Here is a 22,006-nt window from a genome sequence, read left to right on the forward strand (position 1 = left end):
AATGCGCATGCGCAAAACGGGAGTGAGCATGGATTCCTAGCTTCTGAAACAAGAAATACTGCATAAGAGCAAGAGGGCGGATGACGTTGAGTGACGGTCGCCTAGCGGACAGATTTTCAATTGGTTAAAAAAAACAAAAACGTGACCAACATAGAAAAAAAAACGGGTTGATTTATTCGAGCTTCAGAAAATGTTTTACAATGGCAATAACTTTACTTACAAGCCAAATTAGAAGAATCGATGAATGAAAGTCATATTTATTTGGGAGATATTACTATATAAGAAATTGTAAACATGGTAAGTTTACCTTCACTTTAAAATAGAATAGAGATCTGCTTGGTTATACTTTTGGTTGTCCAGGTGTGGCCTAGAGGCTAGTAAGTAGTTGGCTGTTTACCAATTACAACCACACAACAATTTTGGCAACACTGGTGCTTGGCTTGGATTCTGTCCCAGAACATTTTACAGGTGTGCATTTATTACATCTTACACAAAATGTATCTAAAAATTATCATGCATTCTGTTAATTAAAGTAGAAAATTGTATCTACAATATAAAATTAAACAATGTCCTAGATGTACTACCATTTGTCACAAGTTGTGAGTCATTCTCCATTATAATCAATATAGCAGCATCCATTTTTGTACCATTCACTTGTCAACACATAAATGCATAGAACAAGTTCCACTATGAAGAATTCTAACATCACAAAAATTATTTAAAATTTAACTGAACAATAAATGAAAATAAAATCTATAAAACAACACACTATAACCTATACACTTATGGGCGTATTATATCCTAGGCAGACAAAGCATTTGTCTAGGGCGGCACTCTGGGTAAGGGGCGGCATTTTCTGCAGGCACATGTCTGGCACTAGTCACATAAAGAATTGTCCCTTTATTGGATTAACGACTCAGTCTCAGCCCCAGCCTGCCTTCACCTGTGTTGTCATATGCCGTGCAGTTTAGTAGAGCACTGTTCTTCAGCCTGCTTGCCTCAATAAGTTGCCAACTTGTCTGCTATTTTTCTATTGTTTTTGTGGACTCTGAGGCTATGTGATTATTAATGTAGCCAATGATCCACATCCCATCTGCAGTCAAACGTAGCAAGCTGTTAATGCAACCCGGACCGTGCCAAAGTCATGTGACTTTGGCAAGTACTGGTAGCCTTAACCCCTTAATGACCAGACCATTTTTCAATTTTCTTACCCTTAATGACAAAGGCTATTTTTACATTTCTGCTGTGTTAGTGTTTAGCTGTAATTTTCCTCTTATTCATTTACTGTACCCACACATATTATGTACCGTTTTTCTCGCCATTAAATGGACTGACACATCCCACCCCCTATCCCTCCCAAACAGCTCTCTTCCCTCCCCCACCCCACAATTGTCCCCGCCATCTTAAGTACTGGCAGAAAGTCTGCCAGTACTAAATAAAAGGAGTTTTTTTTTTTTTTTTAATAAAAAAAATAAAATATTTTAGCTGTGATGGACCCCTGCCTTAGCCCCAACCTCCCTGATCCCCCCCCCAGCTCTCTAACCCTCTCCCCTACCTAATTGCCGCCATCTTGGGTACTGGCAGCTGTCTGCCAGTACCCAATTTGCCCCAAAAACAAAAGTATTTTTTTTTCTTTTGCACTTTTTAATGTTTTCTGTAGTGTTGCAGCCCCCCACAATACCCCCATCCCCCTCCCCCTCCCAGATCCTTTTATATTCAATTTTTTAAAATCTTTTTTCCCCCTTCTTCCCTCCTCATTGGTGTCAGTGGCTAATGCGCGCACACACACACGCGCGTGCCCTCCCCCGCACACTCCCAGCACCCGGCGTGCACATTGCACTTACAGGAATCGGATGCCGGGTAGCGATGGGCCGCCCACCCGCCTCCCTGTTACGCACCCACCCACCAACTAACGGCATCATCGCTACCGGTGCAGAGAGGGCCACAGAGTCTTCTAAAAAGGTATTGCAGGATGCCTCCATATCGAGGCATCACTGCAATACCCTGAGAGCTGATGGAAGCGATTGCGATCGCTTCCAGCACTCTGTTAGACAACTGACGTACCAGGTACGTCTATTGTCATTAACTGGTTGTTTTTGCATGACGTACCTGGTACGTCATTTGTCATTAAGGTGTTAAAGGGACACTGAACCCAATTTTTTTCTTTCATGAATCAAATAGAGCATGACATTTTAAGCTACTTTCTAATTTACTCCTATTATCAATTTTTCTTCGTTCTCTTGCTATCTTTATTTTAAAAGCAGTAATGTAAATCTTAATAGCCAGCCAGCCAGCCTATTTTAGGTTCAGCACCATGGATAGCATTTGCTTATTGGAGGCTTACATTTACCCACCAATTAGCAAGCATAACCCAGGTTCTCAACCAAAAATGGGTCGGCTCCTATGCATCACATTCCTGCTTTTTAAATAAAGATAGCAAGAGAATGAAGAAAAATTGATAATAGGAATAAATTAGAAAGTTGGTTAAAATTGCATGCTCTATTTGATTCATGAAAGAAAAAAATTGGGTTTAGTGTCCCTTTAATAATCACACAGAGTGAAAAAAACAATATTAATATAGTAGGCAAGTTTGCAAATAACATTTCATGTGCTGCTTTCTTTAAATTTATGTAAGCCGGCATATATATATATACACACACATAGAGAGAAGCAGAGGAATGTGGCTGCACCTCACTGACGAGGCCCATAGGAGGCCGAAACGATCATCTCTGGTTGTCATGTTTCTTGTTCATAGGAGAATTGCCTGGTATTTCGGAGCTGGACTGACCTTACTTGGCAGGATCAGACTGATATACTTAAGGAAATTTTTCCTTGTGAAAAGCACACTGGTCTAAAAGAGGCTGCTTCCGAGTGGTAAATCGCCATAGAACTAGCTAATGAGCTGTTGTTCGTTCCTGGTAGAGAGCTTCTCTCTTTGTATACAAATATATATATATACACATATATATATATATATATATATATATATATATATATATCCTTTCCAGCTCTCCTTGTTAATAGAAGAAATGCTGCACTCACCGGTCTTGTTGTAGAAAGTTTCTTTTATTGCAAACAAATGACAATATACATCACATAAATACCCGAAACGTCTGGGGTATTTATGTGATGTATATTGTCATTTGTTTGCAATAAAAGAAACTTTCTACAACAAGACCGGTGAGTGCAGCATTTCTTCTATTAACAAGGAGAGCTGGAAAGGATATGTATTGTTTATGCAGCACCACGGCAATTGGACTGGGTTTAATGGAGTGCACCTTATTTTGAATTTGTATATATATATATATATATATATATATATATATATATATATATATATATATATATATATATATATGTGTGTGTGTGTGTGTGTGTGTACATATGTATTTATATGTGTATATATGTATTAACAGACCTTCCACAAACAATAGGTAGAGGAGCACTCCCGCATAACGGATACTTGTAAAATGTAGCCTTTATTGGTATACTGGATAAAATCCAAACACCGGAAGAAAATCCAATTAGAACCAGATCCCCACAGTGTCTGTATGAGTGGATTAGAGGAGCTTGCTCCCCTGCTGACTGTTGCTGACGTGTTTTGGCTATCAAAACGCTGTAATCGTAGCTGCAGTCATGGGTAGAAAACTACCCTTTTAAATGCACATGTTCTACATGATTGGCTAAAAACAAAATAGCCCGGAGCAAACTCCTATATGCTCCACCTCTTAGACTATGTTACATTTACAACATTTGAATCATCATGCTTATTATACTACAGTCACAATATATCAAATTACAGTTGTCTTGTTATATATATCAATGCAAACAGTTATACAGCACAAATGTTCCATTTTAACATAAAAAAGGAGTTCAGTTCTTGCAATTATATGCCACATAATATAATACAATATCTCTATCTACAGTTTTCATTAATACATTCCTGAAATATTATTGCTGTTCATTTTTTATTTTATTAGCTTCTACTCCCAAATTAATATGCATTTTGAGCAAAATGGGCAAATTCTCATTTGAATAAATATAGCATAGGCTATTTAGATATGGTTTATATTGTACACAGGTCCAGACTAGCTTTTCTCAAAAATTAAAGACATCATAGTCTATATTGAATCCATCAGGGACCCTGGTCCTGAGCCTGTGTATCCAAAAAAAAACTCCCTTTTTCCCAAAAAATTATTACTGTCACCTCCCTTCTCTTTACATTTCACAACTTCAATTATGGTCCATAGTAGCGTATTTGCATTTTTGCTGTGTACCTCCTTAAAGTGTTGTACCAGCTGGGGGAGTTAATTTACCCTGTTTTATACATGAAAGGTGCTCACGTATTCTAGACCTAATCTCTCTACTCGTGAGCCCTACATATTGTTTCCCACAAAAGGGTACAAGTCAGGAGGTACACAACATAAATGGACCTACAGTTTAAACAGGAGAAGTGTTTGAATACTTCCCTGTAACTGAACTCCTAAACTCCTCCCCCACTTGCAGATAATCACAAGCCACACATTGCATGTAGCTACATCTGTAGACACCGTTAACCTGCAGCCATGAAGATTCTTTTTTCTTAGCTTGTTTCAACTAGGTTGGAACCACTTCATTACCTATGGATCTGCCTTTCTTGAAAGCAAATCTACATCCATTAGCAACCACATCCACCAGTCCATCATTCGCTTTCCACATCTGAAAGTACTTGCAAATTATATTACACACCTGGTGGAACTGGTTGCTGTACTGGGTAATGAACGATACTCCCCCTGAGCATACCTTATCCGTCCTAGGCTCTTTTGTTTCAAGACATCTCTCTCTTTTTGTCTTGACATCCCTTCTTCTATACCCCCTACTTCACAACTTCTCCTCCAGGTCCTCAGCATGAGTATTAAACTCCTCATCCCGAGTACAATTCCTACGTAGTCGAATATACTGTCCGTTAATGACAGATTTGAAGACTCTCTTAGGATGGCTGCTGCGGGCATGGAGGAGAGTGTTGCCAGAGATGGGTTTCCTGTAGACCTTAGTTATTATCTTTTTATCTGATGTTCCTTGTAATGTAACATCCAAATAATGAATTTGTCTCCCTCCAAATTCTGACGTAAACTGAATGCCCACTTTATTCTGATTTAACTTGTTCACAAATCTTATGGCTTCATCTTCACTGCCTTTCCAGACAATAAGAAGATCATCTATAAATCTTCGATAATATATTATCTTGTCCCTCAGGTGCTCATCACATCCATAGATGTGGGACAGCTCCCATCAACCCATAAAAAGGTTGGCATAGGAGGGGCAATTTTGCCCCCATAGCTCTCCCACATCTCTGGAGGTAGTGAACACCCTCAAAAACAAAGTAAATATGGGTAAACAGCACTTCAGCCACCCTTAAGATATATCTGTGAAAATTTTGATCATAGTTGGTCATTCTTACTAGAAAAAGTCCAGGGTCTCAAGACCCTTTTCATGTGGAATTGAGGAATACAAAGCAACCACATCAACTGTTAACCAGTTTAGATCCTCACTCCATGTGATGGATTCTAGTTCCACCAATAGTTGCTTTGTATCCCTCAAATAGCTTTCCAGATTTCTTACTAATGGCTGCAGTATAGCATCCAGCCACTGGGAGAAATGTTCGAACAATGAACCTATACCACTTATAATTGGTCGACCTTTAACATTGGTGAGGGACTTATGGACTTTCAGTAAAAAATTAAAGACAGGAGTCACCGTATTTTCAACATATAAAAATACACTAGTCTGTTCATCCAAAAATCCTTCCTCTCTACCATCATCAATATATGTATTTACAGACACACATATATAGACAAAAATATAAGTGCATTGGAGCCCTTTGCAGTTAAGTAGATGAAAACAAGTAAAAGCATATTTATGCTATATTCATATTTAATAAAAGTCTTATACTGTTTTATACTGTGTATTTACTGTAAACATTTCACATTCAAATGTTCTGCACATAGCAGAATATGTTCTACGTATTTCTAAATAGATATTCATTTATATTTATATATATCTATATATATCAAATATCGTTCAATGTACAGTGTTACCCTCCTTAAGACATCTGCCTGGGTGCAAACATGCAATGCATACTCCTTGAAAAAACGAATGCACTATCAGGTCTTTTTAGGTGAAGAAAAACAATCTCTTTAATGGGACGTTTTCAGGGAATTCTTCCCCTTCATCAGCACAAATTCAGTGTCAAACATGCAAACTTATATACACATATGTGAAATTAAACAATGCCAAATACCTGTGATCACTCAGTGAACTGGCGCCAAAAAATCTATATGGAACGCATAATTTGCGTTCCACTACGTGTAGACCGGAAGTGGTATCACATATTCTATTTCCGGTTACCAAAATAAAGTGTAAAATCTATACCTTTGTGGTCTTTAATTGTGTGAAAATGTAAGGTACATTGTAAATTACATTTTGAACTTGTACAAAATTTATCTCAAAGTACCCCAAGTGTGGGGTTAAATTATTTACAGGCTGTGATCGCAAGTAGCTATCGTACGTATCATCGTGCTCAAAACACTGGTGCATTAAACTATACACCTGGTTTGTGACAGCTCTTCTGTATACCCATTTGATTTTTAACTCACCCTGATGTGATGGTGCCACACTCGGGATCGTTGGTTGTTATGTTGGTTGGCATGGTGACAAGATCAAGCCGGAACTACTTGGTGCATTAATATGTATACTGGGGTTTGAGTCACCAGTTACGTTACATGTCGTGTATCTATGCACTGTCAAATGCCATCCATCATATCAACGGGTTGGACTACATTCTTCAGTGATATACTGAACATTGGTGTAGTTGCTGTCTATTGTAAGGTTATTCCTTAATGCATATGTGGCGACCAAATATTTACACAATATCTAAAAATACATTCTAGAAAAACTGGCTTACACCTAGTGTCTACCCAGCTATTATCGGTTTCTACACAGACAATCGCTAATTGCTTTCATATGTCCTCCATATATTGGAATGTTCCTGCATTTATTAGAATATGCCATCCTGTTGGAGTTAACTTGTTACATCATTTGATTATATGGGACCCAGTCCTTGTGGCACAAATCCAATGTCCATTTTTTTTCTGCCTATTGTGTGCATATATGTACCCTCTGCTTTTGCCCACACTAGGCATATATTTATGTTGTTGTTGCACTGCTATTACAGGCAGTGCGTGTTGCCAGTCGAGTACATCAACTCCTGTGTTGCATTCCTATGTTGTATTCCTGCTATATCCTTGTAGTATGTGTATAGGTGGGTATTCCAGTTGGGCTGCTCTTTGTATAGGTATAGGAGAAGGTATATATAGGTAACTTGTCTATTGGGTATGAGAACTGCTGAATGGCAGGGATCACCTCCGTGTCCCCCTCCTATTCAGTTCTAAGGCATATGCTAAAAAATCTACCCCCTACGGGACCTGATTTTCAGCATGTCGCCAAGACTTATTCTCTGTCCAACTGGCCGTACCCTGGACTGTATCTCCACTTCTAAATGAGCGCCTTGAAATCTGGTGGCGAGTTTAGACCTCCTGGGGCTATCGTGCCCAATCTATATATCCACTCTGCCTCTCGTTTTAGTAAGGCTTTGCTGCGGTCACCTCCCTTATCAAGGGAGGGAATGTGGTCTATCAGGATATACCTGATGGTCGATACTTGATGTGACATCTGTGCACAGTGCCTGGCCACAGGCTGGTCGGATTCTCCCTCGCTAAGTGCTACTCGTATAGCCCGTCTGTGATTGGCCATCCTTTCGCGGAGTGTGCCACTCGTTTTTCCCACGTAGAATCGAGCACATGGGAAAAAGAGCAGATATGCTACAAATGTAGTGTTGCAGGATATGGAGTGTTTGATGGTATACACTTTATTTGTGTGTTGATGGTGGAAATTTTTTGTGGCCATTGCATGTTGTGCACCCCAGGCATTGATATGAGCCTTTGATGTTGACATTAGTTACTTCCATGTAGCTTTTCTTAGGGTCTGTCCATACTAAGATATCCTGGAGGTTAGTGCCTCTTCGGTATGCTATCATGGGGGTGAGGTTTTGTGTAAATACCAATTTTGGGTCCGATTTAACCACCGGCCAGGGTTTTCTCAAAATTTTACCATTCTCTGTGGTATTGGGTGAAAAAGTTGTTGCCATTATTAATCTGTTTTGTTTCTCAGTTGTTGCAGCTTTATGAATGAGGGTATCCTGTGTATAGGATAGAACTTCTTTCAGGGTATTTTCTACTATCTGCTTTTTGTAGCCCCTTTGTAAGAACTTATCCCTTTTACCAGCCTCTGTGGTACTGAGTGATCACAGGTATTTGGCATTGTTTAATTTCACATATGTGTATATAAGTTTGCATGTTTGACACTGAATTTGTGCTGATGAAGGGGAAGAATTCCCTGAAAACGTTCCATTAAAGAGATTGTTTTTCTTCACCTAAGAAGCCCCTTTGTAAGAACTTATGCCTCATGAGTTGCAACTGGGAGACCCCTGTAGTAGTGTTGGAATTATTTCGTATTACCCTGGTCATCTGGGATTTAATGATGCCCTTGAGTAATGCTGGTGGGTGGCAGCTAGATGCATTAATGATAGAGTTCCTATCAGTAGGCTTATTATAAAGCGTGGTACCTAAGGAACTCCCCTGTATGTAGATGTTAAGATCAAGAAATTGTATCTCTTTGTCATTGTATGTGATCTTAAACCTCACCGGCGTCTCTGTGCTATTCCAATTATTGAACCAATTAAGGAGTGTTTGCTGTTCCCCCCGCCAGATCATGAAAGCATCACCTCATTCATAAAGCTGCAACAACTGAGAAACAAAACAGATTAATAATGGCAACAACTTTTTCACCCAATAGCACAGAGGCTGGTAAAATTTTGAAAAAACACTGGCCGGTGGTTAAATCTGACCCAAAATTGGTATTTACACAAAACCTCACCCCCAGGATAGCATACCGAAGAGGCACTAACCTCCGGGATATCTTAGTATGGACAGACCCTAAGAGAAGCTACATGGAAGTAACTAATGTCAACATCAAAGGCTCATATCGATGCCTGGGGTGCACAACATGCAATGGCCTGATAGCCACAAAAAATTTCCACCATCCACACACAAATAAAGTGTATACTATCAAACACTCCATATCCTGCAACACTAAATTTGTAGTATATCTGCTCTTTTGCCCATGGGAGACTCCGACCAGCCCGTGGCCAGGCACTGTGCACGGATGTCACATCAAGTATCAACCATCAGGTATATCCTGATAGACCACATTCCCTCCCTTGATAAGGGAGGTGACCGCAGCAAAGCCTTACTAAGGCGAGAGGCAGAGTGGATATATAGATTGGGCACGATAGCCCCAGGAGGTCTAAACTCGCCACCAGATTTCAAGGCGCTCATTTATAAGTGGAGATACAGTCCAGCGTACGGCCAGTGGGACAGAGAATAAGTCTTGGCGACATGCTGAAAATCAGGTCCCTTAGGGGGTAGATTTTTTAGCATATGCCTTAGAACTGAATAGGAGGGGGACACGGAGGTGATCCCTGCCATTCAGCAGTTCTCATAACCAATAGGCAAGTTACCTATATATACCTTCTCCTATACCTATACAAAGAGCACCCCAACTGGAATACCCACCTATACACATACTACAAGGATATAGCAGGAATACAACATAGGAATGCAACACAGGAGTTGATGTACTCGACTGGCAACACACACTGCCTGTAATACTAGTGCAACAACAACATAAATATATGCCTAGTGTGGGCAAAAGCAGAGGGTACATATATGCACACAATAGGCAGAAAAAAATGGACATTGGATTTGTGCCACAAGGACTGGGTCCCATATAATCAAATGATGTAACAAGTTAACTCCAACAGGATGGCATATTCTAATAAATGCAGGAACATTCCAATATATGGAGGACATATGAAAGCAATTAGCGATTGTCTGTGTAGAAACCGATAATAGCTGGGGAGACACTAGGTGTAAGCCAGTTTTTCTAGAATGTATTTTTAGATATTGTGTAAATATTTGGTCGCCACATATGCATTAAGGAATAACCTTACAATAGACAGCAACTACACCAATGTTCGATATGAGCCTTTGAAGTTGACATTAGTTACTTCCATGTAGCTTTTCTTAGGGTCTGTCCGTACTAAGATATCCCGGAGGTTAGTGCCTCTTCGTTATGCTATCATGGGGTGAGGTTTTGTGTAAATACCAATTTTGGGTCCGATTTAACCACCGGCCAGTGTTTTCTCAAAATTTTACCAGCCTCTGTGGTATTGGGTGAAAAAGTTGTTGCCATTGTTAATCTGTTTTGTTTCTCAGTTGTTGCAGCTTTATGAATGAGGGTATCCTGTGTATAGGATAGGACTTCTTTCAGGGTATTTTCTACTATCTGCTTTTTGTAGCCCCTTTGTAAGAACTTATCCCTTTTACCAGCCTCTGTGGTACTGAGTGATCACAGGTATTTGGCATTGTTTAATTTCACATATGTGTATATAAGTTTTCATGTTTGACACTGAATTTATGCTGATGAAGGGGAAGAATTCCCTGAAAACGTTCCATTAAAGAGATTGTTTTTCTTCACCTAAGAAGCCCCTTTGTAAGAACTTATGCCTCATGATTTGCAACTGGGAGACCCCTGTAGTAGTGTTGGAATTATTTCGTATTACCCTGGTCATCTGGGATTTAATGATGCCCTTGAGTAATGCTGGTGGGTGGCAGCTAGATGCATTAATGATAGAGTTCCTATCAGTAGGCTTATTATAAAGCGTGGTACCTAAGGAACTCCCCTGTATGTAGATGTTAAGATCAAGAAATTGTATCTCTTTGTCATTGTATGTGATCTTAAACCTCACCGGCGTCTCCGTGCTATTCCAATTATTGAACCAATTAAGGAGTGTTTGCTGTTCCCCCCGCCAGATCATGAAAGCATCACCTCATTCATAAAGCTGCAACAACTGAGAAACAAAACAGATTAATAATGGCAACAAATTTTTCACCCAATAGCACAGAGGCTGGTAAAATTTTGAAAAAACACTGGCCGGTGGTTAAATCTGACCCAAAATTGGTATTTACACAAAACCTCACCCCCATGATAGCATACACGAAGAGGCACTAACCTCCGGGATATCTTAGTATGGACAGACCCTAAGAGAAGCTACATGGAAGTAACTAATGTCACCATCAAAGGCTCATATCGATGCCTGGGGTGCACAACATGCAATGGCCTGATAGCCACAAAAAATTTCCACCATCCACACACAAATAAAGTGTATACCATCAAACACTCCATATCCTGCAACACTAAATTTGTAGTATATCTGCTCTTTTGCCCATGGGAGACTCCGACCAGCCCGTGGCCAGGCACTGTGCACGGATGTCACATCAAGTATCAACCATCAGGTATATCCTGATAGACCACATTCCCTCCCTTGATAAGGGAGGTGACCGCAGCAAAGCCTTACTAAGGCGAGAGGCAGAGTGGATATATAGATTGGGCACGATAGCCCCAGGAGGTCTAAACTCGCCACCAGATTTCAAGGCGCTCATTTATAAGTGGAGATACAGTCCAGCGTACGGCCAGTGGGACAGAGAATAAGTCTTGGCGACATGCTGAAAATCAGGTCCCGTAGGGGGTAGATTTTTTAGCATATGCCTTAGAACTGAATAGGAGGGGGACACGGAGGTGATCCCTGCCATTCAGCAGTTCTCATAACCAATAGGCAAGTTACCTATATATACCTTCTCCTATACCTATACAAAGAGCAGCCCAACTGGAATACCCACCTATACACATACTACAAGGATATAGCAGGAATACAACATAGGAATGCAACACAGGAGTTGATGTACTCGACTGGCAACACACACTGCCTGTAATACTAGTGCAACAACAACATAAATATATGCCTAGTGTGGGCAAAAGCAGAGGGTACATATATGCACACAATAGGCAGAAAAAAATGGACATTGGATTTGTGCCACAAGGACTGGGTCCCATATAATCAAATGATGTAACAAGTTAACTCCAACAGGATGGCATATTCTAATAAATGCAGGAACATTCCAATATATGGAGGACATATGAAAGCAATTAGCGATTGTCTGTGTAGAAACCGATAATAGCTGGGGAGACACTAGGTGTAAGCCAGTTTTTCTAGAATGTATTTTTAGATATTGTGTAAATATTTGGTCGCCACATATGCATTAAGGAATAACCTTACAATAGACAGCAACTACACCAATGTTCGATATGAGCCTTTGATGTTGACATTAGTTACTTCCATGTAGCTTTTCTTAGGGTCTGTCCGTACTAAGATATCCCGGAGGTTAGTGCCTCTTCGGTATGCTATCATGGGGTGAGGTTTTGTGTAAATACCAATTTTGGGTCCGATTTAACCGCCGGACAGTGTTTTCTCAAAATTTTACCAGCCTCTGTGGTATTGGGTGAAAACGTTGTTGCCATTATTAATCTGTTTTGTTTCTCAGTTGTTGCAGCTTTATGAATGAGGGTATCCTGTGTATAGGATAGGACTTCTTTCAGGGTATTTTCTACTATCTGCTTTTTGTAGCCCCTTTGTAAGAACTTATCCCTTTTACCAGCCTCTGTGGTACTGAGTGATCACAGGTATTTGGCATTGTTTAATTTCACATATGTGTATATAAGTTTTCATGTTTGACACTGAATTTGTGCTGATGAAGGGGAAGAATTCCCTGAAAACGTTCCATTAAAGAGATTGTTTTTCTTCACCTAAAAAGACCTAAGAGTGCATTCGTTATTTCAAGGAGTATCTATATATATCTATACCTATATATAATCATGTATATATATATATATATATATATATGTGTGTGTGTGTATATATATATATATATATATATATATATATATATATATATATGGCAAGAAACTTGCACTCACTGGACTTTTTTTAAAACACCAAAATTTAATGTGACGTTTCGGAGATAGAGTATCCCCTTCCTCAGACGAAAGTGAAATGGCAATACCAGCAGTTTAAAAAGACAAACAAAATTGTGACCCCTCCCCCCAATTAAATTTCTTGATCTGGTGGATGCGTGCCATGTTAGTTCCATCCCCTGTATGTGTGGACAGGATTCCTTTGCACTCTTTTGCATTTATTTTTGTTATTTTTGTGGTTTTTGAGGCTCACAGTCGTTCTATGCCCACTTTTGTTGTATGCCATCACAGTGTCTATTTTAGATTTGGGGTTTGTTCCGCTTGATGTCCTATTTCTCTCGTATGTTTGTTCATTCCTTACTAGCCAATACCTGTATAGTTTTGAGTTGTACATTTAAAGTTCTCGGCTTATTACCTGTGGTGACAGGTGTCTATTATTGCTCACTTTTATATTTGTGACAATTTTTATTCGTGGATGGGGTACATGACATGAGCAGTGTATTACCCACTTTTGTTAATTGAATCTCTTGTGACTTCTCTTTGGTCTATTTATCCACTAGTCCCTTATCTCTCTAATTCAGTTCTTATAAGTTTTTACCTATTATATTACCTTAATTTTATTTTATTTTATTTCCCTGCCTTAGGTATAATGCTGGTACTGCATATATTAGCGGTGTTTAGTGCCTGATCCTCATAGATTCACACTTTCCAATTGGCTACACTGGTATGATACTCAGGACCTCTTGTTCCTGTTTTGTTATAACAGATTAATGCTTACTCTGTGTGGTGTTGTGATTTGTACTTTTCTTGTAATACACATAGGTTACTTTTCTCTTTACCCATAGTGGCTAGTGCGCCCCACGGTCTGATAGTGGCTATTGTGCCCCACGGTCTGACTATGCGCTCTCAGTGTGCAAAGCTTTAGTCGTTGCCTTGGTGACGTGACGTCACTACTCGCCCCCTCCACTTCCGGTTTTCGCCATGACCGGTCCCGGTGGATTTTACTACCTAGCGTGTGAGTAAAAGCCTATTTTTGCAATACACAGTAATAGATGTACAATTAACAATGTCTTGTTCCCTCATCTTCAATGGCACTGTGTTGTGTATGCACCCTTCTTTGCCTTAGAACTCAGAGACTTTAAGTTTGTTAGCGTGTGCTAGTTTGTGCTTCCCCCTATGATGCAGGTTCCCTTATACAGTTTTTTAATGGGATATGCGTGTGTATATGTGAATAACACATAGTATTTAGAATTTAATACTCCATAGTTGCCAGATATTGGTATATACTTTTTATTATACTTTTTTAATTATGGTTATTGTTTCACATGATTCAGTACTTTACACTATAATATTCAATCACTTGATCAATCAATTTTGAATTTCTCAGCAATATTTGTTTTGTTTAACAACACATGTAATTTGGATTGTGTGGTAGTCATGACTACCATTTTTGGCGGTTTTTGTCTTAATTGGGTGGAGGGGTCACCATTTTGTTTGTCTTTTTAAACTGCTGGTATTGCCATTTCACTTTCGTCTGAGGAAGGGGATACTCTATCTCCGAAACGTCACATTAAATTTTGGTGTTTTGAAAAAAGTCCAGTGAGTGCAAGTTTCTTGCCATATATACCTATTACCTTACCTATTACCTACTAGCACCCTGGCTGCTGAAGTTTGAAGTGAGAGTGCTCATCTTGGCTCTATATATATATATATATATATATATATATATATATATATATATATATATATATAAGTATAAATATGTATTTTTGCACCAAACCATGATATATATAAGGAAGGATTTTTGGAAATTAAGTCCCTAAGGGGGGTGAACTATTTTATGAGTATACCTATATCTCAAAAACCAAAGATGTTACAGATGTGAAAATTGGTATTTAGATTCTCCTTGAAAAATAAAGAAACACATATTTTACCATTTCCACAAAATCTACTTAAGGGGGCTCAAAAGAGGGGGGGCTGTTTTATGAGGATACCTATATCTAAAATACTGACGATGTTACAGACATGAAAATTGGTATTTAGATTCTCCTTGAAAAATAAAGAAACACATGTTTTGCCATTTCCCCAAAATTCACTTAAGGGGGGTCCAAAGGGGGGGGGGGCTGATTTATTAGGACACCTATATCTCAAAAACCGACCATGTTACAAACGTGAAAATTGGTATTTAGATTCGCCTTGAAAAATAAAGAAACAATGGTTTTACCATTTCCCCAAAATCCACTTAAGGGGGTCAAAAGAGGGGGGGCTGATTTATGAGGATATCTATATCTCAAAAACCGACAATGTTACAAACGTGAAAATTGGTATTTTGATTCTCCATGAAATATAAAGAAACACATGTTTTACAATTTCCCCCAAATCCACTTAAGAGGGTCAAAAGGGGGGGCTGATTTACGAGGATAACTGTTTCTCAAAAACCAAAGATGTTACAGACGTGAAAATTGGTATTTAGATTCATCTTAAAAATAAAGAAACACGTGTTTTAATATTTTCTGAAAATCCACTTAAAGGAACACTGAACCCAATTTTTTTCTTTCATCATTCAGCTAGAGCATGCAATTTTAAGCAACTTTCTAATTTACTCCTATTATCAATTTTTCTTCATTCACTTGCTATTTTTATTTGAAAAAGAAGGCATCTAAGCTTCTTTTTTGTTTCAGAACTCTGCACTTTTTTATTGGTGGATTAATTTATCCACCAATCAGCAAAAATAACCCAGGTTTTTCACCAAAAATGGGCTGGCATCTAAATTTATATTCTTGCATTTCAAATAAAGATACCAAGAGAAGGAAGAAAATTTGATAATAGGAGTAAATTAGAAAGTTGCTTAAAATTGCATGCTCTTTCTGAATCACGAAAGAAAAAAATTGGGTTCAGTGTCCCTTTAAGGGGAGTCAAAAGGGAGGTGATTTATGAGGATACCTAGATCTCAAAAGCCAAAGATGTTACTGATGTGAAAATTGGAATTTACATTCTCCTTTAAAAATAAAGAAACATGTGTTTTACCATTTCCCAAACATCCACTTAAGGGGGGTCAAAAGGGGGGGGATGATATATGAGGATAACTATATCTCAAAAACCAAAGATGTTACAGACATGAAAACTGGTATTTAGAATACGAGAAACACTGAGAATTAACGAAAACTCAAGAAGTTCATGTCAGCGGGTGTGCAACCTGAACGGACACACACGTGAGGGCACGGTGTTGCGAGTGGTCGGGTTTTTCGCTATTCTTTACAAATTATAAAATCCATGCAAGCGAAGCAGCGGGCAACAGCTAGTATATGTATATATATATATAAACTTCAAAATGAGAAGAGGCAAACTCAGGTCTTAATAAACATAATTTTATTTCTTCTTTTTTTTTTTTTTTAATGAAAACACTTTGTTTTATTAAAAAAAAAAATCAATTTTAAATGCAAAAATTTTTTATTTTTTTAAATTTTTTTTTTTTTTTTTTTTTTTTTTTTGGTTTTAATACTTTTATTGAGAATATTCCAAGGTATACATAGGTTAACATAAAAACAAAAGTTTCAAATCAACAATGATTATTACAATAGATAGGACATTATTACAAATATTTCACTGTTCTTACGACAGAAAGACTCGAGGTTAGCTATTGCTAGTGGTTTAGATGGAAAGTACCAATACAGTTGCCGTCTATATGTATGAATCATCTATGAGTGATGAATTAGTAAGAGTGACTGCCTCCTGACTGCTATGGATGGGTTACATTTAATAGTTATTTTAGGGATCTAGGTCTTAGGAAATCATAGCTGAGGATTCTTTGTTTGGTCGGTGCCTGAGAGATTGTGAGGGAATTAGTTGGTGCTAATTGTTTATGTATTCCTCCCATAGAAATACTATGTTATGGTATTCGTCTATTCGTTTGGTGTGAGTGTAATGGTATTTTTCTAAGTGGAGGTAGTGTGTGACTTTCGCTTTCCATATTGCAGGTGATGGCAAGGTTGTTTTTTTCCAGTTCAGTGGTATTAACCTCTTTGCTGTATTAATTGCGATGGTGAGAAGTGTTCGTTTTAATTTGCATGTGATTTTAGGGAATTTATTAAATAGAAAAACCCACGGTGTGAATGGGAGTGTCGCCCCCAGCAATTTTTCCATCTCTGGCTTGAGGGCGTGCCAGTAGGATATTACTACCGGGCAAGTCCACCATATATGTGCGAAACCTGCCGGCTGTCCGCACTCCCTCCAGCACATGGCAGTCGCGTTGGGAAATAAATGGTGTAGTCGAGCAGGTGTGTAGTACCATCTGCTCAATAATTTTATATTCATCTCTAGCATTGAGATAGATGATGAGGCTTTAGTCATTTGTTGGAAAATGATAGTCCAGTCTTGTGGGTCTAAGGTATTTTCTAAGTCTGTTTCCCATTTAGCTATATAAGTGGGGGGTGTTGTATGGGACACCTGCGATAGCATGTTATATACTAACGATAAGATTCCCCTCTGTGGGTGGGGTTGGAAGCATATTGTTTCGAATTGGGATAGGCGTCTATTTAATTGGGATCTAAAAGGGTGTGTGGATAGGTAGTGTTTCAGCTGTGTATAGGTGAACCAGTTTTGAAAGTGAGTTCCAAGAATGTCACTGACTACCTGTTGGGGTTGGATGCCGTTATCCTTGTATAAGAGGTGGTGTGGGATTGAGCTTTGCAAAAAGGAGGAAGAGTGGGCTGCATTAGGTGTTTTTATTAAGGAGGAGAGCGGTGTATTTTTGCTAACTGGTGTTAGGGGAGAATACATTGTGGAGATCTTCGGGTGTTTCTTGAGTATTTTGTCCCATTGTCTAAACGTTTCGCTCACCAGGCTTGGAGTTGTGTGTAATAATTTACGGTGGGCGTTGGGGATCCAGCAATTCCCACATAGATAGTTCTTATCAGAGAGTGTTTGCTCTAGTTGGACCCACTCTTTGTTCGTGTTATGTTTACACCAGTCGACTATTCGTGTGAGGAATACTGCCTGTCTGTAACGTGATATATTGGGAGCTCCCACCCCCCCCAACTCTTTTGGACGATATAAAGTGGAGGTGGCAATTCGAGGTCGTTTACGTGGCCATATGAAATAATTGATTTGTCTTTGTAGGGAGAATATTAGATGTTCTGGGAGCGTGATCGGGAGGGTTTGCAGAACATATAGAATTTTAGGTAGGATGATCATTTTGATCGCGTTAATTTTCCCTAACCAGGAGAGGGGTTTAGGGTTCCATGTATTAAGGGTGTTGTGGATTGTTGCAGTAAGAGTTTTATAATTTGAGGAGATCATGGTATAATTTTATTTCTTCTTAAGTAAATTTCCAGTCAACGTTTCGGTCCTCACAGAGACCTTTTTCAAGACTGTTTTGTGCTTCTTCTCATTTTAAAGTTTCTATCTACCTACCATAGAGAGCACCCAGGCATTTCACCATATCAGGGAGTGCTGGGAACCCATATATATATATATATATATATATATATATACATAAATATCTATTTATGAATAAATAAAACATATTGTTATATGTGAAGAACATTGGAATGAAAAATATTCATATTTTCATGTTGGTTTAGCGCACTTGAGAATATGCGATCCAGTTTGCACGCGATTACAGTGTTTTTTTTCTACCCACTTTTTTGCTCCTTTGACTTCTATGAGGGAATATGTTATTGTGTGCATGATAAAACAGTTTACTTTCAACTCATAATACGAGTGCAACCAGACACGTGCAAAAAGTTTACTTCTAGCGGAGATAAAACTTGAGCAGGAGAGTTAAATAAGGCTCCATTTGTAATCTGGCGCTTAAAATAAAATTAAAAAAGCATGGTCTTGATTTAATGCAGTTTTAACACACAGGTCACTGTTTTGTATTTTGTTTAGATAAATGTGCACTTTTGAAAGTTTTTGTCTGATATAATCACTCTTTGCCTGTTAAGGGCAAAATTATGAGTGGAGCGCAAATTATAACTTTTTAATGCTATTTTTTTTAAAATAATTATTATTATAATTGTAACTGTACTTTTGTATGCATTTTTGATGTGTTTTGTTCAACTTTTTTGTCTTGCGTAACAGTTAACCAAAGCTCTGAAGTTCAATTGTGCTCAAGCAAAAGCGTTTATTTTAAACTCGTAATACGAACGCTATTTCCATTGCGTACAAAAAGGCGAAAAAAATCCAATATCGCTTGTGCACCACAGTTAGCGTGCCACTCGTAATCTAACCCTAAATAGGCTGAGAAATCTATTGTTTGAAGTGAGGGGAAGATATTTATGTGCATTTCAGTGTGTAAGATTATGTGTTCATTTTAATTACTGTTTGGTTTGAAACTGAAGAGAAACAAGTACTTTGTCCTGTTCTTTGACCCTTTCCGATTGCTTCAGTCACTATAATAACTTCTAAGACATAACTATGTGAAATATCTAACTTTTCTTGTTTATCCCATATAGCCTTGTAGATAATTACCTGTTTGCACACTGCTCCTCAGGTGGATGTCTTGTGTGAGTCTGAATAAGCAGTGTTTTAAGTCTGATATTTATTTAGTAAACTAATACTGTATGGCTGATGCCTCTTTGTTTATTTATCTAAATCAGACTTTATAATAGTTGTTGTAACATTTAAAAGTTAAGTGTAAAAATAAAGTGCTCTATTTCATTAGTGTATCCAATTTATAAAAACATTCATTTAACTAAGGGTTACATATGCACTTATAGTTGCTCTCCTGGACAATCTCCATTCTGCTGCAGATGAGGATATGATCAGTGATTTCAGGATAGTGACCCAATCAGCAGTGGTAGTAGCATGACCCAGCTGTGCAACTGCAGCTGCTGATTGGCTCACTCACTGGCAGTATCCACTCCTTTTGTTGGGACACATAAGAACATGTAATATTTCCATTCTAAAGGCCCTTCAAACCATTGCTTCTTAAATTGGGGGTTGGGACCCCCTGGGAAGTACCTTAAAAATGTTTTGACAATCTACTGTGACTGTGGGTATGCTGTGAGTGTGTTTGTATGTGTGTGTATATATGAGCGAGTGTATGTACTGTATGTATATGTGTCTATGGATGAATGTGTGTTTTTGTGTATGAGTAACTTTTTTCATATTTTGCAAATGTGAGGTAGGCACATAGTTAAAGGGACAGTTTACTCAAAACACAGCCAGCAGAAGAAATTACACTCCCAGTGGGGTATAGAAGAGATAGGGTAATAAAATGTTAATTTTCCATTGTTCTCACCAAGTATTGGTGATTGGTTTACAGACAGATATAAGATAAAGAAGCAGGTATATGTACACAATGTGATACAGTAATGATATCTCATTATACCTACAAGCTCAACCCATTTTATTTGGTTGTGGCTTCAAAACACAAAATCAGCTAATTCATATACACAAATAAGCTTTAAAAAGCAAATGTCATATACTCTGCAGCAACTGGTAAAAAAAGTAATAGCAAACACATTAAAGGGACACTGTACCCAAAACATTTCTTTCGTGATTCAGATTGAGCATGAAATTTTAAGCAACTTTCTAATTTACTCCTATTATCAAATTTTCTTCTTTCTCTTGGTATCTTTATTTGAAATGCAAGAATGTAAGTTTAGATGCCGGCCCATTTTTGGTGAACAACCTGGGTTGTCCTTGCTGATTGGTAGATAAATTCATCCACCAATAAAAAAGTGCTGTCCAGAGTACTGAAACCAAAAAAAAGCTTAGATGCCTTCTTTTTCAAATAATCATAGCAAGAGAACGAAGAAAAATTGATAATAGGAGTAAACTAGAAAGTTGCTTAAAATTGAATGCTCTTTCTGAATTACAAAAGAATTTTTTTGGGTACAGTGTCCCTTTAAGGAAAAAACGATTTTATTTTATACTGTCCCTGGAATGTAAAACATGCATAACACACTTCGGGTATTGTGCTGTAGTCTAATGCGGTGTCGGGTTAGCGCACATGAAGAATTAGATATCTTATGGAGAATCATACAAATATGAAATATTAGATATCAAAAAAAAAAATATTAATAATTCTTAATAATTATAGATACTGTTAAAAATACATATATATTCAGATTATTTTTAGAATTTTTAAGTACATCTATAATAATTATTTACATTAATTATTAATATTTTTCAATATTTTATATTTAATAAATACATAATGCACCTTAATATAACTCATGTGGGGTTAGGGCACATGAAAAGTTCTCAAAAAGGCATTTACATGTGTTAAGTACCTGTCTTCTGCATATAAACTGGGTGGTCACCCAAAAAAAACAGATATAATAGCCCTTTCACATCTCTTAAGGTTACAATGACTGCACAATCACTATACTGTCACTTTTAACCCCTTGAATGCCTATTATAAGATTTAATATATGTAAACGTAAACATTTAAAAAAATAAATAAATATATACTTTAATTTTATGTGCCCAAGACTATTGCATTTCAAATGGTGGGTCTTGGGTGTTTCTATGGCAGAGATTAATGGGTTTAAATATTTACCCCTCCACCCAGCTCCCTTAAGCTAGTAACTGCACTGCCTGGTCTCTGGGGCTGGTAATGCTATTTAAAAGTACTTTTTACAATATTTGTATTTATTGTTTGTAAATGCACCATTTCCGGTTTGGTGTAATTTTAAAACAAGATGGGGACAATGTGTTTCTATTAAAAACATTTATGATATGTTCTTATATTGGATTTTAACAGTACTGCAACTATAAAGCATGAATCTCCTCCCTCGCAATATTATATCTACATAGAAGATGTGCCTTTGTAACCAGGTTTTTAAAGGGGGCAAATTCATTCAAACATGGTCACAACAATGTGTTTTACAGTGTTGCAACTACATTATTAAATTCACGTTCACATAAGCGAGATTCTGCATAGTTAATGTAATGCAAAGGAGCTGCAGAGCACTGCTGGTCCTGAGAGGAAACTTCAGCTGATTCAATCAGAAGTGCTAGTCACTATAATGACCCTTTAATTATACCTTGATTACAATATTTCTTAATTTTAACATAGTGGCTATCC

The 22,006-nt window shown here is 37.9% G+C and overlaps 1 protein-coding gene and 1 long non-coding RNA gene across 4 annotated transcripts in view; one reads left to right on the forward strand and one right to left on the reverse strand.

Annotated features, from left to right (window-relative positions):
* The window catches only part of ACP3 (acid phosphatase 3), a 156,007-nt gene that overhangs the window by 132,833 nt on the left and 1,168 nt on the right, over window positions 1-22,006 (reverse strand). The gene's annotated exons all lie outside the window — the stretch shown is intronic.
* LOC128660447 (uncharacterized) overlaps window positions 1-22,006 on the forward strand; it is a 75,428-nt gene that overhangs the window by 41,921 nt on the left and 11,501 nt on the right. The gene's annotated exons all lie outside the window — the stretch shown is intronic.

Source organism: Bombina bombina, chromosome 5 (assembly GCF_027579735.1).
Source record: "Bombina bombina isolate aBomBom1 chromosome 5, aBomBom1.pri, whole genome shotgun sequence".
NCBI lineage: Eukaryota > Metazoa > Chordata > Amphibia > Anura > Bombinatoridae > Bombina > Bombina bombina.